This window comes from Helianthus annuus, chromosome 11 (genome assembly GCF_002127325.2).
Source record: "Helianthus annuus cultivar XRQ/B chromosome 11, HanXRQr2.0-SUNRISE, whole genome shotgun sequence".
NCBI lineage: Eukaryota > Viridiplantae > Streptophyta > Magnoliopsida > Asterales > Asteraceae > Helianthus > Helianthus annuus.
In genome coordinates, this window is record NC_035443.2 from 168,369,109 (window position 1) to 168,380,779 (window position 11,671).

Sequence of the window (11,671 nt, forward strand, 5' to 3'; positions counted from 1 at the left end):
AATGTGTTATAATAAAATCATAATGACCAAAATGCCCCTGCACTAAAGAACAAAATAATCAGTTTTCAACAGTCAAAATAGAGGGTTTTTAGATTTTGGACTAAAATGGCAACAGAATGCAAACCACAGGGACTCAGATGTAAAAAGTTTGAGATTTGGACTAAAATGGCAAAAGTGCACAAGCCACAGGAACCAAAATGGCAGTTTACTCTAAATCCTTCGATAAAATAAAACCACGGAGAAAGCAATTTATAGCATTTAAAGGGTTGGAACACTCATGATTTCTCAAACAACAATATTTGATATCAGAGAAAATGGTTTATGTTTTAGGTCGGTGGCGAACCAAGGAATTTTTCCATGAGGGTATGGAATATTTTTAAATAGTTGAGGCCCCTAAGTGTATAAAAAACCAGTTCATATCGGGTTGGGTCATGTAAAACAAAAGAACATCAAGCTAAAATTCATATCTGGTAGGTTCCTATGATCCTATCACATATAAATCGATCTATAAGTTCATAAACAACACTAAAGTACTAAACATACGAATCGCTCCATAATTTTTCAGTTTTACTTTTCAAGCACTAGTAATTGTTGATCACTTGTGTCTTGTAAGTTGTAACAACCAAAAACACATCCAAATAACGGAATCACCCTATTAAAGTCTAGAACAACCAAATAAAACATCAAAAGACATAAAATTTCTAACCTTTTTATCATCTCTATTTCATTTATAAAATCGAACATAAAACAACAATATAACAAACTTAATAGATAGATTTATAATTGCTTTAAAATTATACACATTGCACGATAATTAGTTCAAGTTATAGAATTCATGGTTATACTATTTATGAGGTGGCATTTCATGTGGCGCTTATTTAGTGGCGTAGCATCTAATGTGATATATGACGTGACCTTTTTGATGATGTGACCCTTGTTTGATGACGTGGCATCTGATTCAGCTAACTGGGTTAGGGTTTAGTTAGTTGTGAGTGCTAGAGGAAAATAAATTGAAAGTTGGGAGTGGAGTGGTACAAATCGAAAGTTGAGAGTGTTATCGGCCAATTAATGCGAGTTGATCGAAGTTATTTAAATCTAATATCTCTTGTTTCTATTCGTATGTGATTTGAAATCAGTGTAATTATATGTATAAACTGGTATTAGTTCACATATAAATTTGAACTCTGAATCTACACAATATTTTCTCATATTTTGGATATCCCTTTCACTTTTATCGCGTGCTTATTTCGGGTTTCGTTGCAACAATCTAATAAATGGACACAGACAAAAACTCATTCAACCAACCATTTAGTGAAAGAGTCGAATTATTGACAGAAGGTTATGGGCTCGTGTGCACACATATATAGGTCGAGCTCAAACTTAGTAAAAATATTGACACCGATGAGCATCAATCGAGTGCCTCGGAGATGACACGTGACTTAAGAGGATCGAGGTGCACCAGTTAGCAGATAAACACTCTTGCCATATTTATAAAGTCTCTATGCCTAACATATATCAGATTCGTTTACATTCGTTCATGTTGACCCGCGGATACATATATTGTGTTAATGCTCACGTGCCTCACATAAGTAGCAAGTTCGAGTCTTTTTCAGATTCATGCCAAATTTTCGGGTTTGTGTCTGGTTCAAAAATATTGAAGCGAAAACACAATTTTCATAAAATATATGTATACCATATCAAACTCATTAGGAGTCTCTTAAGAAGAGATGATGCAAGTTGATCAACTGTTTCGTCATCTTTCTTCTACTTTTCTAGCACGATAAACACTCCAGTGAAGATTCGGGTGTGTGAATGAATGACACCAAGAGTACTCTAACCTTGTCTGTAACGATTACAACCATAAACTCGGTTGTGGCGCAAGAAGATATGGTTTTTTGGCTATCGTTACAAAAGAGACTCCAGATATGGTTCTATGACTACGAATCTTCAATCAGGGGTTTATAGAAGAGCTTGTATGTGTCCAGGACTTCCAGATACCACATCGCCTCTCGATGCGGAAACGCGGACAGATCAACAATTTTGTGAACCTGATATTTATAAGCATACTTGTATGTTAACTGCAAGGCTAATTGCCCAAAGAGAAGAAAAAAGGTAACCAGCTTTAATCACATTTCAAGAACAAAATATTGAGGTAATACATTACCCAACTATTAAAACTAGTTTATAGGTCAGCTAAGTATGTATCCTGTTTCACTATTTATACCAAAAACATGTTTCATAAAAGATCTTTAAACTAGTTTTTTATGGGCAGTTCGGTCCCTTCATCGGGCGGTGGCAGGGGCACTTCAGCAGCAGCCCGCCTGGCTTTCGCTTTAGCAGCAGCAGCCCGCCTGGCTTTTGCTTTATCAGCAGCTCGCCTCTCGCCTGGCTTTCAGCTTCTTCAAGGCCACCTTCTTCATGCTATGTCTCAAAAGGAGATTTCCAGCCCAGATTAAAGCATAGAAGATTGAAGCATAGAGGACTGGATGAAGAACAACTAGAGTAGGAAGCAGTTTCTCTAGAAAATTAAAAAAATCACCTCCAGGTTTGAGACCCTCACGTTGGCTGTACTCCAGCCACTTGATCATGACATCCTGATCCATGAAGGCATCAAGGCTCCAAAACAACTACAAAAAACAAAGCTAGTCATAAATACAGCTACACAATTACAACCGTTAAATAAGCATACGCATACCTGGGGTCTTTTGCAAGTAGTGCAGCCTCGAAGGCCTTCTTCGGGTCATCGAATCTGCTTTTTGGAGCGTCTGAGCCACCCTTTGAAAAGGTGTTAACATCATGGAGTTCATACGCCTTAGTCTGACCCACGTTTTCATTCTCACCCTCATCAAATTCTTTAGAGAAACCTGCTGACCATCATAAACTTGATGAATCGGTTACAAGATGTAGCCTCTCATAGACAAACACATACCTTCATCATTCCCGATAGCAATCACGACCACAGCAGTTCCAGGCTTCAGGTAAACAGCCCTGAAGATTCAAAAGCACAATCAAACCGACAGCTTCATTTAAAGTAATTTAAAAACAAAAAAAAATGAAAAATAAAAGGTTAAGAAGCACCTCAGTTTCTGCTCTCACAGCAACTCTAGATTTTAATTTTTTTTAATACAACATCTTATACTTATTTTACGAAGGAAACTAAAATATATCAAAAAAAGAAAACTGTAAAACACACCGACCGCTGGAGCATCTCCGATCGCCGGAGCCGGTGGCATAAACGACTCCATAAAACCAATTTCCACTTAACAAAATATTCACAAAAACAATTCTTTGAAAAACACCAGGAATTTAAATTTAAAAAAAAAAAGAGGAGAGTATTCATCAGGGTTTTAAGATCCTTTTTATACACAAAAGCAAGACATACCTCTGCTCAGGTTGTTTAGAAGCTTTGAGTTTGAAATGCAAGTAGGGTTGCGTTGGCAGAAAACCCTTGCCAAACTTCACCACAGAAGGGGTGAAGGTACACTTGATACCTAAAGAAAGACACAAACAATGAAATCAAACTACGATTAAAACCACCAAACATTAAATACAAAGGAAGAACATTACTATAAGAGAATAGAACCCTTCTTCATCAAATCAAATCGAAATATATAGTAAATCAAAAAGACAAGTAAAAACTCATACTGCTCCAAATATATAAACAAACCCCCCAAAAAGGAAAAGAAGAACAAGATGAACAGTGTAATAGAACTAGCCAACAGAAACACCATATACATTATTAACTGCAGCAATAATAAATGATGCCCATGAACAAACAAAAACAATGAATATAGAAGAATAAGAAGATGAAATAATTACAAACAGTATAATTAATAAATATACATTATTAACTCCAATCCACGAACACACAAACAAACAATAAATAAATAAACAAATAGAAGAATATGAACATGATTAGGTAATGACTATCACAACCCTAAAAAGCAAACCAGATGAACAATTACAAGTCAAAATCGGATGGAATAAACAAGAAAGAAACAAACAAACAAAAGTAATCACAGTCAAAACCCTAAAAAGCAAACCAGATGAACATTTACAAACAAAAACAATGAATATAGAAGAATAAGAAGATGATATAATCACAACAAACAGTATAATTATTAATAAACACACATTAACTCCAATCCACGAACACACAAACAATTACTAATAAATAGAAGAATACGAACATAAATAAAAGTAATCAAAGTAGTCAAAACCCTAAAAAGCAAACCAGATGAACATTTACAAGTCAAAATGAAGAAGAAAAACGAATGGGATAAACACGTTGAATGAATAATAGAGATAGAAGTTGAAACAAACAAACAAACATTGGATCAGAAGAAGGAAGAGGAGAAGACAACAAAGAACGGATGGAAGCCATGAGGATGAAGCAGAAGGAATGATAATGAAAATGAAAGTGAGTGTTGTTGATATATGATGAGGAGGAGGTTTAAAGTAACAACAAATTTCAACGGTGAGATTTGTTTGTTTGAGATGAAATAGAAAAGCAACTACCAGATTTGTGTAGTGTAATATGTATATACCTGTTATAAGTAGAGTTCAAAATATTAGCAAATCAAAGAAAAAGACAAAAAACAGAGTGTGTGTGTGAATGTTCTCCTCTCCTCTCATCTCTTCTCATGTGAGATAGATAGATAGATAGATACACAGGAAGGAAGATGATCTCTCTCTCTCTCTTACTCTCAATTTATAGTCATGGACAGGTGCGGAGAACTAGTTAAGGTGACTTGGGAATAAGGGCTTGGAAGAGCAATACGTAGAATCAGTTGTTGATTTCGCCCATTGTTGTTGCGAGCTCCATTGTAGTTGGAGTGAGAGGAACGATTATCAGAAGCAGCTGAAGTCTGAGACACAAAGGCTGATTGCTGCTCACTGTGTTGTGCAGCTTGTGTGCGATGAAGACGCGATTCTTGGTTAAGGACCTTAGTCCGCAGCTCCTCAAACGATGGAACTACAAAAAAGCACTAGAAAAACTACTATGAACGCCATCAAAACAAGGTCTCTTTTCTTTTTCCTATCAATTTGAGCCTTCGGTTTTCCATCTTCCTCGTTTCCGGCAGAAGTTGCAGCACCGGCGCCGGAATTCGCCGCCGGAATACGTGCCTATGCGCTATTTTTCTCGCTTTTCAGTCGCTAGAGCCACTCAGCGCCGGTAGTCCGCTTCGCATCGCTAAACGCAATAGCGCTCGCAACAGGCGCAATCGATAACTATGCCTACTGATAATGGACACGGGTTCACATGGGCTGAATTCATTCAGTTTTATTGAAGTCCATATATATACACAAACAAGAGAGAGTTGATTATAGAATTCATTCAAACTTTACATATTCTTTAGAGATGTGCATAGAATTAGATAATCAGGTTCATGTTGAATCTAATTAGGTATCTAAATTAGTAGTGAAAATATACCGTGTTTACCTTAAAAGTTAAAAGTAACTTGTGTTTACCTTTTTTTATGAAAGTAGTATAGTCCACTTGTACACCAATCCACAATCCAACCAAACCCTGAGTTAAGTAACAATAATGCACCATTTTTACAATTTTCACAAATCTCAACAGCAATATAACAAAACTGAATCATATAACCCTAACAGATACATAATTGCATAAATCAACACGGTTCATACAAACTTTTGTTTCCGCATAATCAAACATCAACAAAATCGAAAGTTGTAACCCTAACCGATGCATAAATCAAAACGACTCATACAAACTTTTTCTTCTGCATAATCAAACATCAACAAAATTGAACGCTCTAACCCTAACCAATGCATAAATCAACACAATTCATATAAAAATTTGCTTCCTCATGGTAAAATATCAACAAAATCGAATCATATAACCCTAACAGATGCATAATTGCCTATATCAACACAATTCAAACAAACCTTTGCTTCCGCATAACAAAACATCAACAAAATCGAACGCTATAACCCTAACCGATGAAAAAAGCAACGAGATTCAAGGATTCAAACAAACTTTTGCTTCCGCATAATCAAATATCAACAAAATCAAGAGCTGTAACCCTAAAAGATACATAAATCAACACGATTCATACAAACATTTTCTTCCGAACAATCAAATATCAACAAAATCGAATGCTATAACCCTAACCGATGCATAAATCAACACGATTCATACAAACACTTGCTTCCGAACAATCAAAAATTAACAAAATCGACTGCTATAACCCTAAGTATGCATAAATCAACGAGATTCAATGATTCAAATAAACTTTTGCTTTCACATAATCAAAGTTACGACTGTTTATATCAACAAAATCGATGCAGAAATTAACCGTTGCCTCGTCGGAAAACTATATCAACGAAATCGATGCAGAAATAAAGCGTTACCTCGTCGGAAAACGTTAGCCGCCGTTAAGAGTCCGTTTTCTTGTGGTTCGAAGATGATGAATATATGTGTGAAGATTAGCCCTAGTGGGGAAATGGGAAATAACCTGTTGTCGAATATTTGGGTTTTTCAGTACACATTTTCATTATATTATATTACGGGTGTGTTTGGTGTGTTTGGGTTAACGTCATTTAAGTTAAAAAGTACATTTTGTGAGAAAGATTTATTAACTTGGTTAAAGATAGAATAGGAAATTTTTTTGGCTAGGAAGACTAGGAAGTGATTTTGATCATCCATTTAGTTAATCAAGGACTAAGATTAAATCAGAGAAATTAAAGAGAAAAAAAGAGGCGTGTGAGTTTGTTTTGGGTCCGGTCGGGTCATTGGTCAAAAGGGTTCGGGTTAAAACGGGTCAATTATACAAAGCGTTGTTTTGGTTCGGGTCAAAACGGGTTAGGGTCGAAACGGGTTCGGGTCAGAATGGGTTCAGGTCGAAATGGGTTTCGGGTCGGGTCGAGTTGGGTTGGTTTATACTATATGACTTAGCTTTGTAATCTATTTCTCACTATGATTTTTCCCTCAATGATTTCATGGCAGGTTTGTGAGACTCTAAGGTGCAACCAAGAGGCTAAGGCCACTCTCATCTACCCTTCCCCACTGGAGGAGGTAATTTGTGTGTGTGCGTTTAGTTTTAAGGGGTGTTTGGATGCGGGTTTAAATCTGATTACATGATATTATTGTTAAATAATTAGAACAGGTAATCACTTGGAATTGCAAGTCATAAAAGATGTTTTTAGTGTCAATGTTTTCAGAAACATATGTTTTAATATTCTTGAAGTACTTCTTTTTTATGTTAATATTTTATTCATTGCTGTTATTGTTGTCTCTTTTCAAGGCAATGGAAAAGTGGTTTTTATAGTACAAATGGTCATGTGCTTATGGTGTTAGCTGTGTTCTAATTTCTGATGTTAGTGGTGTTCTAATTTCCATAAAATGTCTCATTTAAGGTATGATGTATATGTCACCGATATTAAAAAGTTAAACTGAAAATGAATGCCTGCAGTTTTCTAAACAAGTGTTGCAGGTACTGGTATGAAGACTCGATGTAATTTGAGTTCTTGATTTGACTTTTCAAATTTTAGACATAATATACATGTAAATATGAGCTCATTTGATGAGTTCATATTCACATTTTGGATCGTTTTTTGAAGAAATAATGTTTTTCTTATAATGTAAATAAAAAACTTTTGTCATTATGACACTAAAAAACCCATCCACCGGACGGGTATACTACTAGTTGTTATGGCCTCAATAGAATGGGAGCATCACTGGTGGGTAAACCCAAGTTTTTAGTGGGTTTGATAGACGATGAAAGTATGAAACAACACAAAGCATGATGATACCTTGGAAACGCAACGTAGAAAGCATAAATAAAACTCTTTCGGTACCTTAACATTTTTTTGCATCAGTTGTTTACATCATTTAAATATCCGCACCCGTGAGTATTCACGTGTGATAGCCTAGTTTGAAATATTTGTGATTACAATTTAGATTTAATCCACCTTTCAATGGTTTTAAGCCTATAACTCACATGTCCATCGAATTGAATGTTTTGTTGTTGGTTGAGTCCACTTAGATTTCCGATAAAAGATTCTCTTGATTAAAAACACATGTTCACTATTAGATAAAGCCACATCCCATGAAAGCAACATTAACATAACGCGAAAACTATTTGCTTTTGAATCGATACTAAAATATAAAAGTGGAAAACTAATAATTCAGTGTACAATAGGTGATGTAAAATTGATTTTTCTAAGCCCATTATGGAGTGGTGGTTTCCCTTAAAAGAATCAACTTAAATCATTAATGATTCAAACACTTCAACACTTTGAAATGGAAGATTGCACAATGGTATTGACCAACAAATTATTATTTATTATGGAACAACAACAATGCAAATAATTTAAATCGGGTTTTAGAGTGATAACCAAAAAAAGGACAGGTTTAGGTTGATCGCCTCTAAGCCTCCTAGCCAATTGCATATTTCGTGGCATGAATGGCACACAATTTGATCAACAATTAAGTGCACCTGTGTATTTCTCTTAGCGTTATTGTCATTTTAGATCGAAGTATACATTAGACGGGATTTTAGCAGAATACGCGCCTGGGCAAGGCGCTGAGAAACTCACCACAGATTGCAAACACATGTTTTACACTAAAAATATATTCTAAGTAGGAAACCAACCAAAAACTCTAAATGTTAGAAATGTATTCCGAGTAAGAAATCAACCAAAAACTCTAAACGTCGCAATGTTCAAAGTATACCTTCACAATGAATACTAAAATCACTTCTTATCAGCGGGCTTCTCATCAGTGGGCCTCTCATCAGCGGGTTTCTCATCTCCACCAGCCTTCCTCCCTCTCGACCACAACCAACTCTTTCCCATCAACGGCTACAAATGACGGCGTGTTAAGCACCTTTAGAAGAACAAACAACATCAAGGCCTTCGTAGCAAGATTGAAAACAGGAATGAACTTCAACACATTGGTTTTGTTTGGGAAGGATGAGACATTTTTAAGGAAGCCAAAGAGGCTGATGTCATTAATTGTGTTTGAGATTCCATCCACCAAGATGGTGGCAAGGAATCCCTCCCCAAAACACCTCTCAATGAAATAGACAACCTAAAAAGATAAAGAAAGGTAAATTAGTACATGAACTTAGATTTTAAAAACTGTCGAATAAACTAAAAAAACATACCCCCAGAATGAATGAAACGAAGGGTAAACATTGTTTTAGTTGTGTTGGTCTTATCAGTCGAAGTGAATGTTATCTTAGTGAGATTTTCGCCTTTAGAGTCCGAAGATGGAGATACAACTTTTAAACTGATAGTGGTTCCGGGTTGCAACAGAATCACCCTGAGATGGAAAAGATAAGATGTGATAGATTATATTAATTAACAAACAAATATAATAAAATAAAAACAGGAAATCACAAACACATACCTTTCCTCGGGTTGTTTGTTTGCTTTGTCCATGTTATATTTTCTAATGTGATTTTTATGTTTGTTTGTGATTTTTTGGGTTTACATATACAACTGGGCTGGATATTGGGCAACTGAAGTGGGCTACCTACTGATAATGGACACAGGTTTACATGGGCTAAATTCATTCAGTTTTATTGAAGTCCAGATATATAAACAAACAAGAGAGAGTTGATTATAGAATTCATTCAGACTTTACATATTCTTTAGAGAGTTCTACACATCTTGGTAATCGTTGTGCATAGAATTAGAGAATCAGGTTCATGTTGAATCTGATTAGGTATCTAAATTAGTAGTTATTGGAGGAGCCCTATCCCACATCGAAAGAATAAGACCTTCCGGTTGTATTAATAAGATCTTGGGTTACTCCTTCTATCACCAATTGGTTTTAGAGTGGAACCCCATAGACTTCAATATGGTATCAGAGCCACGGCTCTATGTCAGCTCCGGTTAAGGCCACGTGTACACCTCTTGATAGACCGGGTTACACGTGCGGGAGGGTATTGGAGGAGCCCTATCCCACATCGAAAGAATAAGACCTTCCGGTTGTATTAATAAGATCTTGGGTTACTCCCTCTATTACCAATTGGTTTTAGAGTGGAACCCCATAGACTTCAATAGTAGTGAAAACATATCATGTTTACCTTAAAAGTTAAAACTAACATGTGTTTACCTTTTTATGAAAGTAGTATAGTCCACTTGTACATATTAGTGTTTGTATGCCTTTCATTGTAGAGTGCAACTCCATATCATTGTAGAGTAGAGCTCCAAACTAAAATCATTAAGAACAACGAAATTTAGGTTATACAACAACTTTAAGCACTCAACTATTATTGTGAAACAACTGTAAGTCTATTAAATTCATATAATCGATAAAATTGGTCGTTCTCACCTGTTGAACAAAACTCCGTCGTTGATGCAACTGGCGGTGGATAGAAACTGGACGGCGGAATCTGTGGGGCGTCAGCTGTGAAATAAGAGAGAGCGATTTAGGGTTTTGCTTTGATAAAAATTCTAAACGGGTACTCTGGCATTTAACTTGTTTATAAATGAAAAATAACCTAAGAAATTGGGGAAAAAACTATAAAGGAGAGTTTTAGGTTGGATTGATGTGGGAAATTGGGAAGTGTTAAATACAATTTTTTGAAGGAACTGAAAATCTGGGATACCCATGGATTGTCACTATCGCTGTACTATGTACCAGGGCTAAAGAGGAGGATAGGTATCACAGGTAAAATAAGGTGGACTCGGTCAACAAAGGAAGATTGGTCAAAGCTAAAACTCAACCAACCAATCAGAAATCATTTCTTTTTGTTTTTCTTTTCTCTTTTATCATCTATTTATTCTTTGGCATTATTTTGATTATCTCCTCCACAAACTTATGAGCAATTTCACAAAAAATCAAGAGAAGCGTTGACTGTTTGTCAGTCAAACCTAGCATCTCAGCATACAACAATGGGTATGAATTTTGTAATACTTTTTTTTAATAATAAATTAGTGCTGAAGCCATGGGCTTTTGAGGGTAGTGGCACTGTTTTCGTCTAAGGTTGCTTCTACGAGTCATTGATGCCAACAACTTGTAATTTTCACATAAAATAAAATCATATACAACTCAATCATTTCAAATCTCATATTACTAATTACTAACTAAAACTAAGTAATCAATATCCAATAATACATTTGAAATTTCAGATTACCTAACTGAAGAACTTTATCAGTAAACTAACGAAAAATCGGGGAAGAACTGGAGCAAGAATCAAGGGGCTCTTGTGTTCAAATCGTAAGATTGAGGTGGAACGATGCAGGAACCAGCCGAAATCCGGTCAAAATCAACTGCTGTGAAGCGATATACACCGGCGTTTTGTGCGTTCTCTCTTTGAATTTAATTGTAGCAAACCCTATTTATCAATTACTGGGCTGAAGAAGAAAAAGTGAAGAGTTGACACGCAGCATATAATAAACGTGGCAACCTTGGATTAAAACTGATTGAAAATGGTAAATGACAAAAATAACCCTAGACGTTGTAGCAAACCCCTTTTATCATTTGATATATATAATAATTATAATAAAATAAAAGAGCAAACATTTAGAGAGTAAAGTGATAGTTTGTGAGAATGTTTCCTCTCCTCTCTTGTGATGATACATACATACATACATACATACATACATACATACATACATACATACATACATACATACATACATACATACATACATACATACATACATACATACATACATACATACATACATA

At 35.6% G+C, this 11,671-nt stretch overlaps 1 long non-coding RNA gene across 1 annotated transcript; it reads right to left on the bottom strand.

Annotated features, from left to right (window-relative positions):
- Positions 1-8,443: 8,443 nt before the first annotated feature.
- Positions 8,444-10,520, bottom strand: LOC118484131. The gene is made up of 4 exons (XR_004872814.1): positions 10,310-10,520; positions 10,091-10,189; positions 9,135-9,292; positions 8,444-9,058 (listed from the first exon to the last, which is right to left on the bottom strand). It is a non-coding gene; the product is annotated as an uncharacterized LOC118484131 (long non-coding RNA).
- Positions 10,521-11,671: the final 1,151 nt, after the last annotated feature.